The 22883-nt window shown below is 44.5% G+C and overlaps 1 protein-coding gene across 1 annotated transcript in view; it reads left to right on the plus strand.

Moving 5' to 3' along the window:
* Positions 1-1451: 1451 nt before the first annotated feature.
* The window catches only part of Mtmr3 (myotubularin related protein 3), a 138272-nt gene continuing 116840 nt past the window's right edge, over positions 1452-22883 (plus strand). Inside the window, exon 1 of the mRNA XM_045133001.1 lies at positions 1452-1535. The gene's annotated coding sequence lies outside the window, so the exon portion shown is untranslated. The remainder of the gene's footprint in view (positions 1536-22883) is intronic.

Here is a 22883-nt window from a genome sequence, read left to right on the forward strand (position 1 = left end):
GAGTGCTGGGATTAAAGACATGTGCCACCGTGCCCAGCTTTTTTTTTTTCTTTCCCTCTGTTTGTGTTTTTTGAGGTAGAGTTTCCCTCTAGCCCAGGCTGACCTGGAATTCACTAAGTAGTCTCAGGGTGGCCTTGAACTCGGTGATCCAACTACCTTTGCCTCCTGAGTGCTGGGATTAAAGATGTGTATCACCGTAAAATAAAATTCATTCATTTGCAAGCAGAGTGAGACAGAGAGAAGACAGACAGACAGACAGACACACACACACACAATGCGCCTGCCAGGGCCTCTTGCCACTGTAAACTCCAATGCATGTGTCAGTTTGTACATCTGCCTTTAGGTGGGTACTGGGGCATCAAACCCAGACCATCAGGCTTTGCAAGCAAGTGACTTTAACTCCTGAGCCATCTCCCTAGCCCTTCACTGACAGTTTTTCTTCCAAATTTTTATTAACAACTTCCATGATTATAAAAAATACCCCATGGTAATACCCTCCCTCCCCCCACTTTCCCCTTTGAAACTCCATTCTCCATCATACCCCTCCCCATCTCACTCAGTCTTTCTTTTAGTTTTGATGTCATGATCTTTTCCTCCTCTTATGATGGTCTTGTGCAGGTAGTGTCAGGCACTGTGAGGCCATGCTTCACTGACATTTTTATTAGGAGCTGGGATTGAGGCAGTTTGAACTTGTATTCTGAGTCTAAAGTCCAGCACGCTGTATTTACAGCATGTAAATCTTGACTACAGGTGAAATTCACCACTGTTCTGTTTAATGGTAAATAGAGTGAGTGGAAGTTCAATCCCGAGCTACTGAAGATCTGTTAGAAGCATCTTTTTCTTTTTTCTTTTTTTTTTTTTTTGGTCCTTCGTTTTTCGAGGTAGTGTCTTGCTCTAGCCCGGGCTGACCTGGAATTCACTATGTAGTCACAGGCTGGTCTCGAACTCACAGCGATCCTCTTACCTCGGCATCCCCGAGTGCTGGTATTAAAGGCGTGTGCCACCACACCCGGCATTTTTCTTGATTTTTTTTTTTTTTTTTTCTTTTCACTGTAGTTTTCCTTGTTCCTATTTGGGGGGGGGTAATGTTTCTTCTTGCGTGCAGCCCGCATTCCATCGCTCTCCTGCAGCCCCGCCCACCCCAGGGAGGCGGGTGTGTGTGTGGGGAACCCGCGCTGGCCACGCCCACTTCTCTCCCGGGCGGGGCCGCCGGAGCTCCGGAGCGTGTGCGCGCGCGTCCCCGCTCGCTCGCGGCCCTCCCGCTCGGCGTCGGGAGCGCGCTCTGTGTGGCCGCTGCCGCCATGTTGTTGTGGTTGTGAGAAGGCGGCGGCGGCGGCGGCGGCGGCGGCGGCGGCGGCGGCGGAGGTGGAGGTGGAGGAGCAGTCGGTGGAGACGCTGCCGGCGGCCGAGGCGCTGCCCCCTCCCCCACGCCCCCCCTCCGCCCGCCGGCCCCGCGGGCCTTGGCTCGGCCACGTCGTGGGGTGGCGGAGGAGAGGGGCCGTGCCGTGACGGGCCTCGCCATGTCCTGCCGCCCGGTAAGAAGACCACCCCACCCCACCCCACCCCATCCCATCCCCCGCGGTGGGTGGGGAGGAGGAGGGACGGGCCTCGGGGGTCCCTCCGGGATGGCTGTCACCCCGCAGAGGGAGGCGGCGGCGACCCTGCGGCGGGGGTGTGTGTGTGTGGTTGTCGGGGGGGGAGGGAAGGCTCAGGAAGGGGGGATGGTTCCGTGGTGACCGCTGCGGCCATCCGTGGACGTCAGGACGCTCGGCCCGGGACGGGTCTCGAACCTGCCTTGGGGGCTGTCTCTGCGATGTGGGGCGCTTACCTACTTGAAACCTGGCGGGAGGGGGGTAATATAAAATGCCCGCCGACTCCCTCCTTCCTCCCCCCCATCCCCGCCTCAGGGAGGTGGGTGTGTGCCCTTCGGGGTTCCCGCCCTCATCCTGAGTCCGTGGGAAATCCACTGTGGCCGGAGAGGTCCTCGGGGGTGGTGGTGTCCATTGGAACCCAGGGCCGACCAGTATGTCAGGGCCTTGGGCCTTGTGTGAAAGGGAGGAAGTGGCGGGCGGCCTGACTGTTCAGTAGGGCATCCTTCTCCTTGACCTGGTGGTACTTGGGTGGCAAGGATGGTTTTAGGGGAGGGGCAGGAGGGAGCCCAGGGAACACTGGTCAGATAGCCCTGCCTCCCCCCCCTAAAAGAATATTACAGTGTTAACTTTCTGGCAGAAATTGTTCCGGATGTCTTGTTGCATCGCCGGAGCTATTATAGGATGACATTGTTGATTGTACCTTTGGGCTGGAAAACTCATCTCAAGATGTTGGAGAATTGGCTCTTCTGGATATGAATCTCACTAGAGAGTTTTTTGTCATGGGCTTCTGTTTGGAAGTGATGTTCGGTTGTCATCTCCAGAACCAGGCTTAAATTCCCACTGTTCTTGTATCTTGATGTCCACTTTGATTTCTGACATCGTGTGTGTGTGTGTGTGTGTGTGTGTGCGCGCGCGCGTGTGCAAATTTTTTTGCACATTCTCTTGTAGTTGAGATTCAGCTTACTTTCTCATAATATGAACAGTGAGCTGATAAGAGTTTATGGCTGAATTATAGGAGATTCTTCTTTTTTTTAATCTTTGTTTTGGTGATTATTCTTTATGCAACATGTACATGGAGAAGTGACTGGGATCTTCCCCATTTAGATTTAGGGCTGTTTGGATAGAGCAAGAGACACATGCATGATGATCTGTGTTGCTTTTGCTTGGAGACCAAGTAAGGTATCTTGTGGCCTGTTGAAAGTCTTCCTTTCTGGGGTGTACGACTTCGTTGAATAGAAGACTTTACAGAATGGCACCATTTTGGATAAACCCTGTAAAGTGTTGCTAAACTAACTTTGGAGGCTTCTGGAAGTTTAAAAAATTTTTTATTTATTTATTTGCAAACAGAGAGGGGGGGGAGGGAGGGAGAGAGAGAGGGGGAGAGAGAGAGAGAGAGAAACAGACACAGAGAGAGAATGGTTGCACCAGGACCTGTAGCCACTGCGAACGAACTCCAGATGCATGTGCCCCTTGTGCATCTGGCTTATGTGGGTCGTGGGGAATCGAGCCTGGGTCCTTTAGCTTCACAGGCAAATGCCTTAACTGCTAAGCTATCTCTCCAGCCTGGCTTCTAGAATTTTGAGTTGAGAGTCTATGAAAGAGGGTCTCTTTCAGATCTTCTGCCCTCAGGTTCAGGAGAGCAGCATAGTGGTCCACCTCACTTAGTAACAGACCATAGGAGAGCTCAAGTTTCTTAGCTTATCGGACAGGTTTAGTGGTTACTTAAAAGTTGGTCATTAGAAACATTAGGGACTGCCTAAAAATGCTGATTTCTGGGGCTCATGCAGGATGTGGGGAATTTGTTCCCAAGTCATAGGAACACTTTTTATTTGAGAGAGAGAGAGAGAGAGGCATATAGAGAATGGACACACCAGGGCCTCTAACCACTGCAAACAAACTCCAGACACATGTGCCACCTTGTGCCTCTGGCTTATGTGGGTACTGGGGGATCGAACCTGGGTCCTTAGACTTCTCAGACAAGCACCTTTAACAGCTGAGCCATCTCCCTAACCCTAGAACACTTTTTATTAAATTTGGTGCAGCAGCCCTGGAGGTGTGTTCAGAGATAAGCTGAAGAGCCTAGAGGAAAGAGGCAGACAAAGAGTCATTCAGTCTGCTTCTGCCCCACCAGGGGTCTACTAAGGGACAATATCGTGGTTACTCCTAAACCATCTGACTCAGGTTTCTAGTAGAGGGTAGGATGAGTGTGTTAGAGTCATTTGAGACCAGGGTTGTGAACCAGGAAGGTGTACTGTGAATTGTGAAAAGTTCTTCAAATTTGCCCTAGGCTGTGAGGTGTGGTGGAGTCAGTTTAAAAATCTTCTATAACTCCTGGTTAATACCTTCTGTGGTCCAATGGGTTTCTGACTTTCTAAAGGAAGTATTCATGTTTCAAAGGGGTGTGGTAAGGGTCCTTACAAGGTTGGAGGAGGTAGAAGAAAGTGTTCTTACCATTGTGTAGGGTAGCAAAGGAGTTTGGTAAATAACCCTCATATCCTAGAGAAGTATTTTTAGAGAGGTGCACCTAAGCTGTTCACCACAAAGGCCAGAGGCCAAGTCTCTTTTGTTTCCTAGTGTCCCCAGTACTTAGTACACTTCCCAGTAGAAATTTTTTGAGTTAAAAAAAAAAAAAAGAAGAAGACTAGTGGGCTGGAGAGATGGCTTAGCAGTTAAGGTGTTTGCCCGTGAAGCCTAAGTACCCAGGTTCGATTCCCCAGCACCCACATAAGTCAGATGCACAAGATGACACATGCATCTGGAGTTCATTTGCAATGGCTAGAGGCGCTGGTGTGCCCATTCTCTTTCTCTTCCTCTCTCTCAAATAAATAAGTAAAATATTAAAAAAAAAAGAATAGTATTCTATGGGAAAAAGTTATGGTGGTTCATAGCAGTTGTAGCTATTGCACACTACTGGATGTCTTGCTTTGGATTGAAGGACCAGTCATTGTAACTTGATTTTTCTTTTAAAAGATTGCTTTCTGTCATTAAAATTTTTTTTTATATATTTGTTTGAGAGAGAGGGAGAGGGGACTAGAGAGAGAGAGAGAGACAAAGAAAGAATATGAATGGGTGTGCCAGGTCCTCTAGCTGCTGTGAACAAACTCCAGACGCATGTGCCACTTTGTGTATCTGGCTTATATGGGTCTTGAGGAATCAAACCTGGGTCGTTTGACTTTGCAGGCAAGTGCCTTAACCACTAATCCATCTCTCCAGCCCCTGCTTTCTGTAATTTTATAAAGACTGTTAGCTGCACATGTAGTGGCCATGTCTGTAATCCCAGTGCACCTACATAGAAAAGAGAGGCTGAGACAGGAGAATCCTGAAAGGCTGCGTGCCAGCTACCCTGGCAACACAGCTGTGAACAAGCAGAGGAGAGACCTTGTCTCAGAAACAAGGTGGAAGACAAGGGCTAACTAACACTCAGCGTTTTCCTTTGATGTCCACATGCACATCATGGCCCACATTCACATATACGAAAACATGCACACACACAGACTGTCATTGAACTCTATACTGTCTTCTAGATTTTGAGTCTTATGTTTTAAAAACTTTTTAGGTGTTAATGACTTATAAAAATTATTCTTAGCCGGACGTGGTAGTTTATGCCTTTAATCCCAGTACTCGGGAGGCAGAGGTTGGAGGATCACTGTGAGTTTGAGGCCACCCTGAGAGTACATAGTGAATTCTAGGCCAGCCTGAGCTAGAGTGAAACCCTACCTTGAACCCCCCGCCACAAAAAAGAAAAAAATTATTCTTTTTTTTTTTTTTTTGTGGAAGAGGTGGCAGAAAGAATATAAGAACCAAAGGAAGGGTAGGACTCCTTACAACATGCTCCTCCCCAGACACACACACTGCACACACACTCACACACACACAAACTTACTTTTAGCCAGGCATGGTGGTGCATGCCTTTAATCCCAGCACTTGGTAGGCAGAGGTAGGAGGATCACTGTGAGTTTGAGGCCACCCTGAGAGTACATAGTGAATTCTAGGCCAGCCTGAGCTAGAGTGAAACCCTACCTTGACCCCCCCCCACAGAAAAGAAAAAAATTATTCTTTTTTTTTTTTTTTGTGGAAGAGGTGGCAGAAAGAATATAAGAACCAAAGGAAGGGTAGGACTCCTTACAACATGCTCCTCCCCAGACACACACACTGCACACACACACACACACAAAATTACTCTTAGCCAGGCATGGTGGTGCATGCCTTTAATCCCAGCACTTGGGAGGCAGAGGTAGGAGGATTGCAGTGAGTTTGAGGCCACCTTGAAACTACATAGTGAATTCCAGCCTGGGCTAGAGTGAAACACTACCTTGAACCCCCCCCCCAAAAAAAAAATCTTAAAAAATATTTTATTATTTGTTTGAGAGAAGGAGAATGGGCGTGTCAGGGCCTTTAGCCACCGCAAATGAACTCCAGATGCATGCACCACCTTACATGGGTCCTGGGGAATCAAACCTGGGTTCTTTGGTTTCACAGGCAAGTGCTAAGCAATTTCTCCAGCCCCCAAATTATTATTATTTTTTAAATTTTTGTTTATTTTATTTATTTAAGAGTGCCAGATAGAGGGCTGGAGAGATGGCTTAGCTGTTAAGTGCTTGCCTGTGAAGCCTAAGGACCCCGGTTCGAGGCTCGGTTCTCCAGGTCCCACGTTAGCCAGATGCACAAGGGGGCGCACGCGTCTGGAGTTCGTTTGCAGAGGCTGGAGGCCCTGGCGCCCATTCTCTCTCTCCCTCTATCTGTCTTTCTCTCTATGTCCGTCGCTCTCAAATAAATAAATAAAAAATTAAAAAAAAAAAAAAAAGAGTGCCAGAGAGAGAAAGAGGCAGAGAGAGAGAGAGAGAGAGAGAGAGAGAGAGAGGGAGGGAGGGAGGGAGGGAGGGAGAGAATGGGTGCTCCAGGGCCTCCAGCCACTGCAAACAAACTCCAGATGCCTGTGCCCCCTTGTACATCTGGCTAATGTGGGTCCTGGGGAATCAAGCCTTGAACTGGGGTCCTTAGGTTTCACAGGCAAGCGCTTAACTGCTAAGCCATTTCTCCAGCCTCCAAACTATTTTTTTAGTATGTGAGTTCATGTGAGTGTGCGACAGCACACATTTGTGGTGGTCAGAGCACAGCTTTTTTGATTGGTCCTGACTTCCACCTTGTTTGAAGCAAGTCTCTCATTGTTGTTCATTGTTCAGTTTGTGAGCTTCTGTTGATGAGCTTTTAGGAAATTCCATTTCTTCTTGAACTCTGGAATTATACCTTCTGGCCTTTTTACATGAGGTCTGGGGATCTGAAGTCAGGTACTCAGTTGCATGGTAAGTACTCACTGAGCCATCTCCTCCACCCCTGTTAGTGACTTTTTTTGTTTGTTTGGGTTTTCGAGGTAGGATCTTACTCTAGCCTAGGCTGAACTGGAATTCCCTATGTAGTCTGAGGCTGGCCTTGAACTCAGCGATTTTCCTGCCTACTTTTGCCTCCCAAGTTCTGGGAGTGAAAGGCCTGCATTTGTTAACTACTTAGCCCAGTTCTACACATTTTTGTGTGCATGTGCATGTGCGTGCGTGTGTGTGTGTGTGTGGTGTGCATGTGTGTATGCATGCTCATATGTATGTAGATGTGTCTGTGTGTGGGTATGCGTGTATGTGTTTGCAAATACACATGGAGGCCTGCTTGAGGGCAACCTTAGCCGTTATTCTCTTGAGCACCACTGTCTTCCTTTTTTCTAAATTTTGTGTGTGTGTTTGTGTCATGTACGAGTATGGGCATGAGTGGGTAACAGCATGTGGAAGTCAGAGGACAGCCCTCTTGTTGGTCCTTGCCTTCCATGGTGCTTGAGGCAGCCCCCCCCCCCAAAAGCTCTGGCTGACTGGAACTCACTCTGTAGTCCTAGGCTAGCCTCGAAAACTCAGAGTAAACTTCCTACCTCTCCCTCCTGAGTGCTGGGATTAAAATCCTACGCCACCACACCTGGTGAGGCAGGGTGTGGGTTCTGGGGATCCAAACTCAGGTCGTAACACTTACACTGTCTCTCCAGTCCCTTCCATCTCTTCTGTGAGACAAGGCCTCTCAATGGCCTGCACTGTTCCTGATGAGGCTAGACTAGATAGCAGAGTGTCCCAGGTATCTGTCTATCTTTCTCCCACATGCTGGGATTACAGGCATAAATTTCTATGCCCCAAATTTTATTTTGGTTCTAGGGATTGTTTGTGAGGTAAGCATTTTATCCACTGAGCTATCTTGCTAGTGTCCTCTGCACATTAAAATTTTTTTTTTTAAATTTATTTGCAAGGGGGAGAGAGAGAGTGCGCAAGCGCGTGTGCGTGTGCGTGCGCGTGTGCCACTGCAAACAAACTCCAGATGCATGCCCCCTCCTTGTGCATCTGGTTTATGTGGGTACTGGGGAATCAAACCTGATTCCTTTGGCTTTGCACCAAGTGCCTTAACGGCTAAGCCATCTCTCCACCTCTCCTCTGCACATTTTTAATACTTTCTAATTGTATTATTTAGTATTCCTCTCTTGTAGGTAGGTGAATCTTTTTTATTAAAAAAAAAAAAAAAACAACACATAGTCGGGCATGGTGAAACAGGAGGATTGCCAAGAGTTTGAGGCCAACTTGGTCTATCAAGCAAGTAGCAGATCAGCCAGGTCCACCTAGTAAGACCCTGTCTCAAAAAATGGAAACAAAGCTGGGCGTGATGGTGCACACCTTTAATCCCAGTACTTGGGAGTTTGAGGCCACCCTGAGACTGCATAGTGAATTCCAGGTGAGACCTTACTTCGAAAAACCAAAAAGAAAGAGAAAGAAACAGCCTGGTCGTGGTGGCACATGCCTTTAATCTCACCACTTGGGAGACTAAAATCGGAGGATATCCCTGACTTCTAGGCCAGCCTGGGACTGTAGAGTGAGTTCTAGGTCTGCTTGGGCTAAAGTGAGAGGCCTTACCTCAAAAAAACAGAAAAAAGACGGGCATGGTGGCGCACACCTTTAATCCCAGCACTTGGGAGGCAGAGGTAGGAGGATCGCAGTGAGTTCGAGGCCACCCTGATATGACAGTGAATTCCAGGTGAGCCTGAGCTAGAGTGAGACCCTCCCTTGAAAAAAAAAATAAACCAACAACAACAACAAAAAAATACCAGAAAAAAAAATGGAAACAGGACTAGGGAGATGGCTCAACAGTTAAGCGTACTTACTGTTTACACATGAGGGCCGGGGAGGGCCTGAGACCGCAGAGTTTGACTCCCTGAAACCCAAGAAAGGCTAGGCTAAAAGGCTAGGGGTGGCCATGCATATCTGTAACCCCAGTGGTGGGGGAGGGGTAGAAAAGGAGGGAGGTGAAGACTGCAGAATTGGGGGGCTTACTGACCGAAAGCAGCAGCTCCAGGTTGAGTCCACGTTGAGGGAGTGACCCTGTGTCAAGGAAGTGTGTGGATGAGTTACAGAGAAGGGTTACTGAGGTCCTCTGGCCTCAACATGCACATGCATGTGCACATGTGCATGCACCACTTATAACACCCTGAACCCCCCCCACCCCAACAGTAGGAACAAATGACCCTGCCCCTCTGCTCTCCCCTCAAACAATAACCCAGAAACAACATTCTGTCTTGCCTTTAGCTTATGGAGTGTTATACATTGTTCCAACTGCTCTGGAGATGAAGTGCATGTTGCAAATAGGCAGAAACAATATGCTTACGTTGTTGTAATTCACTTAATGTTGAAATCAAGTCAGGTTTCAGAGGGACTTGGTATGAAGTCACAAGACTTAAGAATGGTTTGGGAGAAGATGTGTAATTTACATGGCTGGTTTCATATATATATGCCACCCAATTCTATAATTTTCTGTGTTGAATTTCTATGTAATTTCATAATCAGTATAACATTGACTTAAGACAGTATAAAGTTACTTTACATACATAGTGGGTCGAATTTATACTCCCAGTAATTTTAGAGACTACCCAAGTTATTTATATATTGTTTGTTTCGTCGAGGTAGGGTCGCACATTAGCCCAGGCTGACTGGGAACTCACTGTGTAGTCTCAGGGTGGACTTGAACTCATGGCGATCCTCCTACCTCTGCCTCCCAAGTGCTGGGATTAAAGGCATGAGCCACCCTGGCTTTCTTTCTTTCTTTCTTTCTTTTTTTTTTTAAGGTAGGGTTTCACTCTAGCCCAGGCTGATTTGGAGTTCATTATGCAGTTTCAGGCTGGTCTTGAAATCACAGGAATCCTCTTTACCTCTGCCTACCGATTGCTGGGATTAAAGACATGTGCCACCATGCATGGCTAATTTTTTATTTTATTTTATTTATTTATTAAAATTTTTTTAAATTTTTATTTATTTATTTGAGAGACAGACAGAAAGAGGCAGATAGAGAGAGAATGGGCACACCAGGGCCTCCAGCCTCTGCAAACAAATTCCAGACGTGTATGCCTCCCCCACCCACCGTCCCCCCTCCCGTGCATCTGGCTAACATGGGTCTGGGGAATCGAACCTGGGTCTTCTGGCTTTACTGGCAAGCAACTTAACTGTCAAGCCATCTCTAGCCCACAGACTATTCTTTTGTATTAGATTATTGTTTTATATGTATGACGTTTTGTATGTAGATGTGTGCACACCATGATGTGCACGCCATGATGTGCGTGTGGAAGTCAGAGGACAGCCTCAGGTATCACTCCTCATCTTCCCCCTTGTTGGAGGTAGGGTCTGTTGTTCTCCACTGTGTATGCCTGTGTGGCTGGCTTGTATGTTTTCAGGATTCTCCTGTCTCTGCCCCTCCTGTCTCACGGTAGGAGCATTGGGATTACAGACACATGATAACCTTATTTGGTTTTATGTGGGTTCTGGGGATCCATATTCAAGTACTCCCTTCTTACCATAGGTGCACTGTGATTACAGAAACCTACCACAGCTTCTGACAATTTTATGTGGGGACAAGGATCCAAACTCAAGTACTCAGAGTAGTGTATCAAATACCACTGAGCCATCTCCACAACCCGTGTATGTGTGTGTGTGTGTGTGTCTGTGTGTAGTTTTTGTTCTGTGTTTTCAAGGTAGGGTCTCACATTACTTCACACTGACCTGGAATTCACTATGTAGTCTCAAGAAGGCTTTGAACTTACAGGACTCCTCCTACCTCTGCCTCCCAAATGCGTGTGTCACCAGGCTTGGCCGATATATTTTTTTTAAATTTTAATTTAATGTTATTTATTTGAGGGTGAGAAAGAGGCAGAGAGAGAGAATGGGTATACCAGGGCCTTCAGCCATTGCAAACAAACTCCATACATATGTGCCACCTTGTGCATCAGGCTTACATGGGTCCTGGGTTCAATTCCTAGTACTACAAAATAAACTTCTAAAAAAAAGGTGTGGTGGTGCACACCTTTAATCCCAACACTTGGGAGGCAGAGGTAGAGGATCACTGTGAGTTCGAGGCCACCCTGAGAATACAGAGTGAATTCCTGGTCAGCCTGGGCTAGAGTGAGACCCTACTTTGAAAAACCAACCAACCAAACAAACAAACAAGCAAAAAACCCCAGGGCCTGGAGAGATGGCTTAGAAGTTTAAGAGAAACACACACAAAAAAAAAATTGTTTAGGGGACATGTAGGATAGTGAGGCATAAAATAAATAAAAAACAGAAGAAAATTGTGAAATTAGATTATATTAAAGATCTTAATAGTAAAATACCTCATAGCTCTATTTTGAATTGCTGTTTTTATTTTATTTATTTATTTGCAAGGAGAGAGAGAGGAAGAGAGAATGAATAAATGAAAGTCAGAGAATGGGTGTGCCAGGGCCTCTGCAAATGAACTCCAGATGCAATTGCCACTTTGTGCATCTGGCTTTATGTGGGTATTGGGGAATGGAACCCCGGGTCATTAGGCTTTGCAGGCAAGTGCCTTAACTGCTGAGCAGCACTGAATTCTTCTATTCTTCAGCACTGAATTGCTGTTTCAATGAGCGATAGCATATAAACTCACGGTAATGTTCTTAGGAACTCTTTTTGTTTAAAATGGAGTACTTGGTAACCACAAGAGGTTGTCTTGATGCTGAATACTACAGAGCATCATCTTGGATACATCCAGGCTTACATCTATTACGTTCCTATTTGAGTCTTTACACAATGTTCCAAATGATTCTACTCAAAGAAATGGTAGCAAGCCTTTTTATTTCATTCATCTGAGATTCATATCTAATTTTTTATAACCTCTTGCTTTTGTAATGTACTTATAGTAGAGAAGTAGAAATTCATTTGGTTCTCTGAATTATTCATAGATTGGTAGTATGGTAAAATGTGAGGCAATTAAAAGCATATATATTTTAGTTTCAAAATAAATATATTGGGGTTGGAGAGATGGGTAAACAGTTAAAGGCTCTTGCTAGGCAAAGTCAGATGGCCTGGGTTTGATTTCCCAGTACCTGTGTAAAACTAGATGTACAAAGTGGCACATGTATCTGGAATTTGTTTGCAGTAGCAGGAGGCCCTGGCATGCCCATTATCTCTCCTCTCTCTCATTGCAAGTAACAAAATAAAAATATATCTTGGAGCTGGGTGTGGTGACACATACCTTTAATCCCAGCATTTGGGAGGCAGAGGTACGAGGAGTCCTGTGAGTTCAAGGCCACCTTGAGTCTACAATAGTGAATTCCAGGTCAGTGTGAAGTAACGTGAGACCCTACCTTGAAAACATAAAACCTACACACAGACACACATACACACACACATGGGTTGTGGAGATGGCTCAGTGGTATTTGATACACTACTCTGAGTACTTGAGTTTGGATCCCTGTCCCCACATAAAAGTCAGAAGCTGTGGTAGGTTTCTGTAATCCCAGTGCACCTATGGTAAGAAGGGAGGACAGGGGAGACTTTCTGGAAAGCTTGTGAATGGAGCAGTGAACTACAAGGAGAGACCCTGCCTCAAATCAGGTGGAGAATGGGGACCAACCCCAAAGTTGTTGTCTGACCTCCCACATGTGTGCTGTTGCATGTACACACTCGTGTTCACATGTACACACATACTCTACCCAAATACACTTAAATATTTCTAAAAATATTTTTTACTTATTTGAGAGGAAGAGGCAGATAGAGAAAGAAAGAGAGAGAATGGGTGCACCAGGGCCTCCAGCCACTGTAAACAAACTCCAGATGCGTGCGTCCCCTTGTGCACCTGGCTTTCGTGGGTCCTGGAGAATCGAACCTGGCAGGCAAACACATTAACCACTCAGCCATCTCTGCGGCCCCCAAATAAACTTAAAATACCTATACACACATATACACACATACACATGCTTATTCATATGTATGTATTCATGCTAGGGAAATGGGTTAGTGGATAAAGCACTAGCTGAACAAGTGTGGGTACCTGAGTTTGGATCCCCAGGCTGCACATAAAAGCTGGAAGCTGTGGTGGGTTTCTGGAACCTTAGGGCACCTGTGGTGAGATAGGAGGTAGAGAATGGAGAATCCCCTGGGAGCTTATGGATCAGCTAACCTGGAAAACTAAACAGTGAACTATGAGACCCTGCTTCAAATGAGATGGGAGGCAAGGACTGACAGCTGAGAGATGCCTTCTTGTAAGTGGGTTTATTAGATCAGGAGTATTTGTTGTTATTGGTGGTGGTGCATGTGTATGTGAATATGTGCTGGTGGTTGAACCAAGAGCCTTGCACATGCCTAAGTCCCCAGCCCCTGGCATGTACAATTTTTTTTTAAGTTTGAATAAACTGAAGGTGTTCTGTTGGTAAGCTGCCTCTTGTAACTTTCATCAACCACATGTTAGTGCACATTTCATATATTCTTGCTAGTAATTTACTGTGTCTTCACCTTATAATTTGGAGTTTAAAATGGTTTGGATCAGGACTGGAGAGGTATCTTAGCAGTTAAGATGTTTGCGTGCAAAGCCAAAGGACCTAGGTTCTATTCCCCAGGACTCATGTAAGCCAGATGCACAAAGTGGCACATGCATACAGAGTTGGTTTGCAGTGGCTGAAGGCCCTGGTGTGCACATTCTGTCTCTTTTTCTGTATGTCTCTCTTCCTTTCAAATAAATAATAAATAAGATTTAAAAATTAAAGAAAATGGTTTGTATTAATTTTCTTGTTTTTTTTTTTTTTTTGTTTTTTTGAAGTAGGGTTTCACTCTAGCCCGGGCTGACCTGGAATTCACTATGTAGTCTCAGGGTGGCCTCACACTCACAGCTGTCCTCCTACCCTTTCCTCCCCAGGGCTGGGATTAAAGGTGTGTGCCACACGTTTCTTTTTTTTTTTTTACACCAGGCCTTACCTCTGTAGTGTATCTCTTTGGAGGGGTACAAATGAGTTAAATGACAAGGAGATAAGGACCATTTAGACCAGTGGTGTGTAAACTTGATTATTCACCCTATCAGTAAGAAAGGTCTTTTAAACAAAGTCTCTCAGTGGTCTGGAACTCATAATTAGGCTAGATTGCCAGCCTCAGGGATCCGCCTGTTTCCATCTAACAAGTGCTGTGATTACTACCATGCCCCACAACTTTTTTTCCTTTTTTTTTTTTTAAATGTGGGTTCTGGGGACAGAACTCAGGTCTTAATGTTTACAAAGCAAGGACTGTATTAGACTGAGCCCCTCAAAAAAACCCATAAAAATGTTTTGAGCATAAATCCTCAATCCTTAGGTGTTTACTTTACAAACAGTATACATATGGTAACTAGTTATTATGTATTCCATAAAATAAAACCACAAAAATGAACAAGGATGAGAATTAAAAATGAAGTTCAGGGGTGGAGAGATGGCTTTTGCACATGGTGATACGTGCATCTGGAGTTTGTTTGCTGTGGCTAGAGATCCTGGTGTACCCATTCTCTTCTCTCTCTCTAGTAAATAAGTATATTAAAATAAAAAAATTAAAAAGAATAAAGTTCTGCCAGGTGTGGTGGCACATACCTTTAATCCTAGCACTTGGAAGGCAGAGGTAGGAGGATTGCTGTGAGTTTGAGGCCACCCTGAAACTACATAGTGAATTCCAGGTCAGCCTGGCCTACAGACCCTACCTCGAAAAACAAAAAAAAATAAATGAATTAAAAATAAAGTTCTGCGGGGCGTGGTGGTGCACACCTTTAATCCCAGCACCTGGGAGGCGGAGGTAGAAGGATCGCTGTGAGTGCACATGCACTGCCACTGAGGTATATTCATCTCCAGTCCTCTTTTTTTTTATAAATTTATTTATTTATATTTATTTATTTGAGAGCGACAGACATAGAGAGAAAGACAGATAGAGGGAGAGAGAGAGAATGGGCGCGCCAGGGCTTCCAGCCTCTGCAAACGAACTCCAGATGCGTGCGCCCCCTTGTGCATCTGGCTAACGTGGGACCTGGGGAGCCGAGCCTCGAACCAGGGTCCTTAGGCTTCACAGGCGAGCGCTCAACCGCTAGGCCATCTCCCCAGCCCTCCAGTCCTCTTTTTACTCTTTACTAGTTGAGTTTGAAAAAGGTAAATCATAGGATAAGAAATAATATAAACAATTAGTGTACTTAATTATGAAGAGTTGCTGTTGTATAGAATATATTTTAGAAAGTTTATGCTTTATGGAGAGCAGTTCTGTTATATCACTGATCTTTTAAAAGGGCTGTAGGTCTTAGAGGCTGAGTGAAGGGATACATAACTGCTGCTTGCTTTTCTTTGCTTTCAAAGTGCCACAATTAACCTGTCATTCTAACTCCATTTGGAAGCTCTTGAGTCTCTTAACATTTTAAAACTGCTTTCTTGGCTGAAACTTTTCATGGTGAATCTTAGATTAAACAGTTTTTTTTTTTTTTTTTTTTTTTTCCTTAAGGATTGAACTCAACACCCCTTGCCTGTTAGGAAGGTGCTTTACCATTGATGTTTATTTCCATCCCTCCCTTTTAGAAAAATTGTGTGTTTCTATGGGCACTCATTTGACATGGCGCACATGGGGATGTCTGAGGACAGTGCTGGGGTATTTGTCCTCTCCTTCCACTTTTGTTTGAGACAGAGTCTCCCTTGTTGTGTTTTGCTGCTTAATGTGACCCAGACTAGCTGGCCTGTGAGCTTCTGGATTCTCCTGGCTCTTCTTCCTATTGCTAGTGGGCATGCTAGGATTGTGAGTGTGAGTGCTCACGTGTGTGTATGTGTGTGTGTGTGTGTGTGTGTGTGTGTGTGTGTATACATGCACCACTTTTGCATCCAGCTTTATGTGGGTGCTTGGGACTTGAACTCAAGCCAGGAGGCTTGCAAACAAGCAAACACTACTAAACTGCTGAGTCATCTCCCCAGCACCCACCCTCCAGTCCCCTTTTTACTATTATTATTATTTTTAGAGCAAGTGAATGCTTGCGAAATTGGCACACCAGGGCCTCAGCCACTGCAGTTGAAGAGCTCCAGATGCTTGCAGTACCTAGGCGCGTGTGCAGCCTTGCACTTGAGTCACCTTTGTGTATCTGGTTTAGGTGGGATCTGGAGAGAGATTGAACATGGATCTTTAGGCATCAGAGGCAAGTGCCTTAACTGCTAAACCATCTCCCCAGTCTGTTTTTTTTTTTTTTTTAATGTTTTGGTTTCTTTTTTTTTTTGAGGTAGAGTCTCACTGTAGCCCAGGTTGACCTGGAATTTATATGTAGTCTTAAGGTGGCCTTGAATTCACAGCAATTCTCCTACCTCTGCTGGGATTAAAGGCATGCGCCACCACACCCAGCTAATCTTTTGGTTTCTTTTTTTATTTTTATTTTATTCTTATTTATTTATCTTATTTATTTATTTATTTGAGAGTGACAGACACAGAGAGAAAGACAGATAGAGGGAGAGAGAGAGAGAATGAATGGGCGCGCCAGGGCTTCCAGCCTCTGCAAATGAACTCCAGACGCGTGCGCCCCCCCCTTGTGCATCTGGCTAACGTGGGACCTGGGGAACTGAGCCTCAAACCAGGGTCCTTAGGCTTCACAGGCAAGTGCTTAACCGCTAAGCCATCTTTCCAGCCCTCTTTTGGTTTCTTGAGGTAGGGTTTCACTGTAGCCTAGGCTGCAGGGTGGCCTTGAGCCCATGGCGATCCTTCTCTTTCTGCCTCCTAATTGCTGGGATTAAAGGCATGTACCACTATGCTCAGCCCTTTTTACTTTTTAACTTTTATTTTTAGTTATTTGAGAGAGAGAGAGAGGAAAATAGGCAGAGAGAGAGAGAGAGAGAGAGAATGGGTGCACCAGGGCCTCCGGCCACTGCAAATGAACTCCAGCTACATGTGCCACCTTGTGCAGTGGGCTTACTTGGGTCCTGGGGAACCAAATTGAGGTCCATTGGCTTGCAGGTAAACGCCTTAACTGCTAAGCCACCTTTCCAGCCTCCTTTTTACTTTTAATTTGAGACAGAGTCTTACTCATTGCCCAGGCTGTTTTGGAACTTATTGTGTACCTCTGATTAGCCTTGAACTTGCAATCATGCCTGCACCTCCTAAATGCCATAATTACAAGCCCGTGCTACCACACTTGACATTAACTTTAAAAAATTGCTTTTGACTAAGTCTCTGGTTATGAAATCATGAGATACTGCTTTTTGTACTAGGAAAAAAAATTCTTAGGGAACTTAATTTTAGTTATTTTGTATAGATCATTTTCAAAGAAAGATAATAAAATTTTTGTGAAAAAGATTATAGTTAAACTAGTGTGTTTTTTTTGCTAGTTAAAAGAAATTTATATTGAAGATGATTGCTACATGCAGCATTTTAGATGAAAGATCAGCTATCCTCTTTTTTTTTTTTTTTTTTCTTCAATGTAGGGTCTCACTCTAGCTCAGGCTGACATGGAATTCACTATGGAGTCTCAGGGTGGCCTCAAACTCACGGTGATCCTCCTACCTCTGCCTCCCGAGTGCTGGGATTAAAGGCGTGTGCCATCACACCCAGCTCAGCTATCCTCTTTTATCTTAGATAACATGATTTACAGGGTTCTTATACAGGTATCATAGTTTCCCACAAGGATTTGATTTGAGATTCTTGTTTCTCAGGGATGTTGGGAGTTGCCTGAGGCTGCAGGAGGGCTTGACATCATATTTAAAGAAGTAGACTGAAAACTGCAGTGGTGACTGATGGTTCTTGCCCTTACCTCCTTAGCACTTCATGCACTGCCTGGTTCAGAATGCATAAACATTTTTTTTTTTTGCATGTGGGTGTGGTGTGTGGTGTCCCATATGCTCCTTGGAAACATTCCCCTGTAGAGGCCAGAGTGGAGCATTGGATATCCTATTACATCACCCTTCCACCTGGCCTTGTTTTGAGCTGGAGTCTCTTTACTGATTCCAGAACTTGTGGAACTGGGATGTTAACAGGTGTGTGTGGCCATGTCCAACTCTCAGAACTCCGTAAATCCTCATGATTGCTCAGGAAGCACACTGAGCCGTCTCTGCAGCCTCTCCCCCTTTTTAAGACAAGGTTTCATGTAGCTCAGGCTGACCTTCAACTCCTGATCTTTCTCTATCTCCCAAGTGATGAAATTGTAAGCATGTGCCATCATGCCTGGCTCATACATATTTATTTCCATGTAAAAAAAGTTATACTGGGGCTAGAGAGATGGTTTAGCAGTTAAGGCACTTTCCTGCAAAGCCAAAGGACTCAGGTTTGATTCCTCAGGACCCACACAACCTACATGCACAAGGTGATGCACACATCTGAAATTTATTTGCAGTGGTTGGAGGCCCTAGTACGCCTGTTCTCTCTGTCTCTCTTGCTCAAATAAATAAAGAAAATATTTTAAAAGTTATACTGTAAAACTAACACATTTTCTGTAGATTGTTCCTTTATGTAATGTGCAGAGAAAATATTTTTTAAGGCCATTAATTATAATTAATTTTTTGCTTTTATGTGTGTGCATGTAATGTGATGTGTGTGGTGTATGAGTATGTATGTGCCCGTGTGGCCCCTTTTTTTGTTTATTTTTATTTATTTAATTTATTTATCTGAGAATGACAGGGGGAGAGAGAGAGAGAGAGAGAGAGAGAGAGAGAGAGAGAGAGAGAGAGGGAGGGAGGGAGGGAGGGAGGGAGGGAGAGAATGGGCAGGCTAGGGCCTCCAGCTACTGCAAATGAACTCCAGATGTGAACTCCAGATGTGTGCAGTGCATCTAGCTAACGTGGGTCCTGGGGTCCTTATGCTTCACAGGCAAGTGCTTAACCGCTAAGCCATCTCTCCAGCCCCCCGTGTGGCCCCTCCTATGCTCACCTGCAGCAGGGTTAGTATGGGGATGAAGATCACTTGCCTGTGGAGGCCAGAGTGGAATATCTGGTGAACTTGGTACATCTGCCTTGTCTTGTTTTGAGTCTCTTTTTGCTAATTCTGGAGCTGACAGGGCTCCAAAAATTCTCTTGTCTCTGTTTCCTGTTGGGATTGTGGTTACAGGCGTGTGTGGCTATACTTTAGTGCTTTATATGGGATCTGGAGTCTTGAGCTCAGGCCCTTATGCTTGAAGAAGCATCTCTCCAGCCCAAGGTCATTAATTTTAGAGCAAACACTAAGGTACTCTTCAGGTATTTTATTTTTATTTTTTTTCTTTTCAAAAAAAATTTTTATAGCCGGGCGTGGTGGTGCATGCCTTTAATCCCAGCACTTGGGAGGCAGAGGTAGGAGGATTGCCATGAGTTCAAGGCCACCCTGAGATGACAGAATTAATTCCAGGTCAGCCTGGACCAGAGTGAGACCCTACCTCAAAAAACCAAAACCAAAAAAAAAAAAAAAAAAAAAAAAATTATTAACAAGTTCCATGTCTTCAGGTATTTAAAAAAATATATTTTTTAAGATAGAAAGATTTTCTTTATTAATGATCCCAATCCCAACCGTATTTCTTTAGATACAGGAGTTTTGAACTCAAATACTTCAAGAAGAAAACAAGTTAAGATTGCATTACCTGCAACTCATTACCAGTAACATATTGCAAAGCAAAACAGCTTGGAAAAAGAATGTGGGAAGGGGAAGAGGGAAGATAAAAGAAAAGAAATTAAGTTGATCAAGTGGATTTTTTCTTAATCTTGGAAACTATAAAGTCCTTGCAAGCACAGCTCGTTTCTGCAGATTACTTTCCAAACGTGTACAAAATGGAACCCGAATAGAGAATCCCTTAAGAACCTGGAGAGGTGCAACATGAAGGGCTACGATGATCCAGTAGCAAGCGCTCCCGCCTTCTGTGCTTCCTCAGTTCCCAAGAATTAGTGGGATGAAAACATCTTCCCTGTGATTGTTTTCATTTCTTTTTTCTCAGCATCTGGGCGTGCATGGTTGAGCACCTTGAGGAAGTCCGAGGTCTTTGCCCGCATACGTGTGTGAATATAGGCCTTAGAGCACTTGATGTGGTAGTGCAGGTAGTCCCGGAATGTGTGGATCAGGTTGATGGTGTCTCGGGCATTGGCATTGGTGTGGCGTGGAAACAGCAAGTGCCGTGTGCTCGCCTGAGGTGTCTGGGACAGAACATCAGGTGTCTTTCCTGCTCTTCTGCACATTCTTGAGTACAAGTCTCTTGCTAATCTGAGCTTTCCATTTTCTTTTCTTTTCCGATTTTATTTATTTATTTGTTTATTTTTGGTTTTGGAAGGTAGGGTCTCATGCTAGCTCAGGCTGACCTGGAATTCACTATGTATTCTCAGCGTGGCCTCGAATTCTCGGTGATCCTCCTACCTCTGCCTCCCAAGTGCTGGGATTAAAGGCGTGCGCCACCACGCCCGGTTTCAATTTTTATTTATTTATTTATTTGATGGGGAAAGAGAGAGAATGGGCACGCCAGAGCCTCCAGCCATTGCAAACAAACTGTAGATGCATGCATGCCCTTGTGCATCTGGCTAACGTGGGTCTTGGGGAATCAAACCTGGGTCTTTCAGCTTTGCAGGCAAACGCCTTAACCGCTAAGCCATCTCTCCAGCCCTGAACTTGTCTTTTTTTTTTTTTTTTAACAAGCTCCAGTGATTCTTGGGTTTCTACTCTCCTATGTAAAAATATTTTTATTTATTTTTATTTATTTAGAGAGGGACCTTATGAATATGAATGGGTGCACCAGGGCCTCTAGCCACTGCAAACAAACTCTACATGCATGTGCCACTTTGTGCATTTGGTTTTACATGGGTATTGGGGAATTGAACTGGATTGTTAGCTTTTTTTTTTTTAAGTTTTTTTGTTCATTTTTATTTATTTATTTGCGAATGACAGAGAGAGAAAGAGGCAGGCAGGTAGGTAGGTAGGTAGGTAGGTAGGCAGGTAGATAGATAGATAGATAGATAGATAGATAGATAGATAGATAGATAGAGAGAATGGGCACGCCTGGGTTTCCAGCCACTGCAAACGAACTCCAGACACATGCGCCCACTTGTGCATCTGGCTAACGTGGGTCCTGGAGAATCGAGCCTTGAACCGGGGTCCTTAGGCTTCACAGGCAAGCGCTTAACTGCTAAGCCATCTGTCTAGCCCGGATTGTTAGCTTTGTAGGCAAGTGCCTTAATTGCTTAGCCATCATCTCTCCAGACTGTGTTCAGTTATATTTTTTGTAATTATTTATTTATTTTATTTATTAGAGAGAGAGAGAGAATAAATGGGTGTGCCAGGGCCTTTAGCAAACTCCAGACACATGTACCACCTTGTGCATCTGGCTTATGTGGGTCCTGGGGAATTGAACCTTGGTCCTTTGGCTTTGCAGGGAAATGCCTTAACTGCAAGCCATTTCTCCAGCCCTCTTCAGATATTTTTTTAAGGGTTGGAAAACTTAATGTCGGGTAGTTTCTTTTACTGTGTGTATGTCCTGCCTACTAACATGATTGTCTACATGAATGTAGGGATGTGTTTTATATATATAGCAGACTGTTTCTTAAAAAGGAATCATGTGGCTGGAGAGATGGCTTAGCAGTTAAGGTGTTTGCCTGCAAAGCCAAAGGATCCAGGCTCAACTCTCCAGGACCCATGTAAGCCAGATACACAGGAGGGCGCATGCATCTGGAGTTCGTTTGCAGTGGCTGGAGGTCCTGGTGTGTCCATTCTCTCTCCTTCTCTTTCAAATAAATAAAATATATTTAAAAAATTAAAAAGGAATCATACTTGGTGTTTGCATATTTAGTAGTTTTCTTCTTTTCCCTCCCTCCCTCCCTCAGTGCTGGGGATCAAATCAGGGCCTTGCTTTTATGTTAGGTAGGTTCTCACTCTTACCAATCAGCTGCATTTTTAATGTTCATCAAACATGCACTCCATGCTTTGCTATGGGAGCAAATGAAAAGGAGAGGATATTTAAAATTTTTTAAACTTATTTATTTTTACTTGTGTGTCTGCATGTGCGTGTGCATGTACATGTGTACCAGAACCTCTTGCTGCTGTAGATGAACACCAGATGCTTGCATTACTTTTTGCATCTTGCTTATGTGAATGGCTTGGGTATTGAAATCATGCAGGCAGTATTTGCAAATGGGTACCAAAGGAGCAGGTTTGATTCCTCCTGTCTGCCTTATTTTCTTTAGTTCCCTGGGCATGTGATTTTGACTTATCTAGAAACCAATGAAGACAATATTCCAAAGCAATGGGATAGTATTTCCCCCTTGTCCTGTGGTACTTAAGTGGTAACTCATTTGGTAAATGAATTCATAAACTTACATATAGGAGACAAGCAACTGGCAGAAGATGGGTGAGTATTAGTAGCAATTAATCTATGTCTGAAGGGATAACATGAGTTTTGTTTCATATTCATTTTTAGTTTTCCAAGTTTTCTCTAATTAGCATGGGTGGCTTACAGTTAGGAATACATGCAGCTTTTAAGTTTTATTTTTTAGGGTGCCTAATGAAGTTTAAGTCAGAGTTACCAGTGAGAAGGTGGTAAGCAGAGGGCAGCTGTAGGAAGAGGTATGGAAAAAATGAGACAGGCAAGCTGATGTGAATTTTCTCACTGTGAATGCCACTCTAACTGAATAGTGAACAGCTGAACACAAGAGGATTTTCTGGGGCTGGGGAGATGGCTCGGGGAGAAAGTGCTTGCCGTGCAAGTGTCAGTGTGGGAGTTGGAGTCCCAGCTCCCAGGTGAGTGCTGGCCGGTTGTGGTGACCTGCCTGTTGGTTTGTAGGAGGTGTAGATGGGGAGTCTGAGGAGCGAGCTGGCTAGCATGAATAACTGAATTGGGAGCTTTGGGCTCAAGAGAAAAAAAACCCTGCTAATTAAGAAGTTTTAAAGAAAATTAGGCATGCATGCTTATTTAATGGATAGATTTATATATTAAATGTCTTAATGTTTAATGTCATATTTTGTGTGGCTTTTAAATTATAACTAGTGACTTTCTTTTGTTCCTACAAGTATTAGAATGGTTATG

The sequence above is a fragment of the Jaculus jaculus genome, chromosome 13, assembly GCF_020740685.1.
Source record: "Jaculus jaculus isolate mJacJac1 chromosome 13, mJacJac1.mat.Y.cur, whole genome shotgun sequence".
Classification (NCBI taxonomy): Eukaryota; Metazoa; Chordata; class Mammalia; order Rodentia; family Dipodidae; genus Jaculus; species Jaculus jaculus.